Source organism: Lolium perenne, chromosome 1 (genome assembly GCF_019359855.2).
Source record: "Lolium perenne isolate Kyuss_39 chromosome 1, Kyuss_2.0, whole genome shotgun sequence".
NCBI lineage: Eukaryota > Viridiplantae > Streptophyta > Magnoliopsida > Poales > Poaceae > Lolium > Lolium perenne.
This window is the reverse complement of record NC_067244.2, coordinates 62395278-62398125: the sequence shown is the minus strand read 5'-3', so window position 1 is coordinate 62398125 and position 2848 is coordinate 62395278. Positions and strand designations below refer to the sequence as shown.

At 47.1% G+C, this 2848-nt stretch overlaps 1 long non-coding RNA gene across 1 annotated transcript; it reads left to right on the top strand.

Moving 5' to 3' along the window:
- The first annotated feature begins 1247 nt into the window (after window positions 1-1247).
- LOC139838642 (uncharacterized) lies at window positions 1248-2421 on the top strand. Its single transcript, XR_011756326.1, has 3 exons — window positions 1248-1378; window positions 1488-1874; window positions 1992-2421. It is a non-coding gene; the product is annotated as an uncharacterized lncRNA (long non-coding RNA).
- The last annotated feature ends 427 nt before the right edge of the window (window positions 2422-2848 follow it).

Here is a 2848-nt window from a genome sequence, read left to right as displayed (position 1 = left end):
CGGAGCCTCTGGTGGTCGAAATTACTGCACCGGAGCCTCCTCGCTACCCCATGGACGATATAAAGGAGATGAAAGCATGTCATCTGTATTATCCTATCGGGAACATGTCCATGAAGGTAGCCATCGGCAGTGCTTTACCACCTGGAGCACTCCACCACAACAACCCCATTCAAGATGGCTATGCTCGTGTCACGGTGGAGGAGATAGTCCAAGGGTTTGAGGACACGGACATTGACATTGCTACACACGAAGGGGTGAAAAGACTTGGAGATGTCAAGCGCCGATTCATTCTATGGCAGAAGAAATTTATCAAGTTTCTAGGCGAGGCGCCAACAAGTCCACCCCCGTACGGTGGTGGTGGTGGCGGTGGCGGTGGCGGTGGCGGTGACGGTGGCGGTGGCGGTGGTGGTGGTGGTGCTTCACCTACACCTCCTTCACGTCAGCCGACGCCGCCCCCCAATTCACCTCCGGCGGGTAAGCAGACGCCGCCCCCCAGTCCTCGTCCGGCGGGTGATCAGACACCGCCCCAATCCCACCTCCGGCGAAGAAGCGAAGCAGTCTGGGTTATTAACCCGGACCCTTATGTACCTAGAACCACAAAGATACCAGAGCCATCACTGAAGCCTCTCATCCCGAGGCCTTGGGAACTTAGTGTCGAGGAAAATGCAGCGGCCGTGGCTGCTCAGCATGAGAAATGGAAGGAGGAGTGCAAGAAGAAAAGAGAGGGCGAGCCCAAGCCAGTATTTTCTGACAAGCAAAAGCAGTGGGCTAAGTCATTTTTGAACACACCGTCCCAAGCCGCGAAGAATCTGCCTGAAGACTATTTACGTGAACTTCGTAGGCAAGCACTCGCGTTCAAGAGGAACCAAGAGTTGGCGGAGAAGAAAGCCTTGGAGGAGGGCGAGACAAAATTAGAAAGGGGGAAAGAAGTTGCCCAGCTCGGGGAACAAAGTAAACAATCGATCGCCCCGCTCATAGTGCAAGCCGCCGGTCCGGATGCCCCCGATATCATAGCAGCTGCGGAAGCACATGGATTGACTGTAACGAGTGCCAGAGAACAAGCAGCCGACTTAGGTATCACTCTTCGTGCACTGTTAGGCCTTGATGAGGCGCCAATGAAGGACGTAGTATTTACATATGTGAAGAATGGCCCTCTCGTCGAGCTTGCGCAGGAAGAGGATCTACCTCGACAAATGAAAGGTCTGCTAAATTGGTACAAGGGTTACATAAAACATAAAAACGCCAAAGACTATATTTATGCGGAAGTTAGATATGAGCATCACTTCAAACATTACTATGTACAAATTCATCTGAGTGAATTGTTCCAGCTGTTCAATCTGCGCGACCTCGACAAATCTATCATCAGTTGCTACGTTCTGTAAGTGATTTATTAATTTCTACCCCATCTCGTTCATTGCCTGCACTATATATATATATATATATATATATATTGTCCTAACTATCTTGTTGTGTACGCTATTATGCAGAATGAAGAAGCGGGAAATGCGAATAAGGAACATCCATGATGTTGGGTTCATTGACCCACAAATCGTTAATTCATATGTGTTAGAACACCACCCCGCCGACGTGGAGGATGACCTGTGGCGGTTTATTAGAAAACAGAAACTCAAAAGTGATATTCTATTTCCTTACCATTTTGGGTGAGTGTTTCTGTCTTGAGCACATTCTCTTTTGTTTACTCCATGCATGGTATGTGGCTAATCGATGAGTAATGCATGACTGTGCATGTATCGTGTCCGCAGGTTTCACTGGATTCTTATGGTAATTCAAGTTCAGACCTCCTCAGTTCTCGTCCACGACTCTCTGAATATGGATCCGGCGCTTTGGGGCGACATGAGAAAAATGATGCAAAAGTAATTATTTTCATTCATTTGCGCTCTATATCGATCGGCCTATTTCGTTCATCATTTCCTAATATCAAGTAACTAATTAATAACTCTCTTGTTCATTTAATTTTCTTTGCCTCGTAGGGTTTGGAGACGGTTCGTAGATACCAAGGTCGGTGAATTCAAAAAAGAGCTACATTTTAAAATGGCAGTGCGGACGACTGGGGATATTCAGCCACCGGGGACCAATCTATGTGGATACTATGTTTGTGAGAGGATCCGGAGATACTGCAATGAGCGGGACCAGAAGTGTGAGAACAACATCATGAGGAATAACCTCCGGAAGACGCTTAGTCCAGAAGCTCGCTTCCGACCACTTCAAGAGGAACTAGCTGGATGGTTGGCGAGGGAAGTCATCGATCCTAGAGGAGAACACCATTACGATGACGTAGAACTTTATATGCACTAAATTATGGATGGAAACTTGTTCAAAATTGTATATGGTCATCCGATATTGAATATATATTGTATATGGTCATCCGATATTGAATATATATTGTATATTCCTCTTGAATTCTTTTTGGTTCTAATTTCAAATTTGTTTGAAATTGTACATTCATATGCATGTATGTAGTACCGTAGAATATGTGAAACTCCTTCAAAATTAAAACCCAAAAGAAATAAAACAATACAAATTAAAAAGAAACCAGATTTAGGGGGAGGGGGGGCTAAACCCTAAACCCTGCGGAGGCCTTTAGTCGCGGTTGGCCAGAAGAACCGCGACTAAAGGTCCTCCGCCCTGGCGCTCGCCTGCGGCCCACGTGGACGGGCCTTTAGTCGCGGTTCGTAAGGAACCGCGACTAAAGGTGGGGGCCTTTAGTCGCGCTACTTTGGTCGCGGTTGCGCAACCGCGACTAATGGCAGTTGCGAACCGCGACCAAAGCGCCTTTTTCCACCAGTGATAGTAATGCTTGTTCATCATCTGTGATGTACTATGTCGA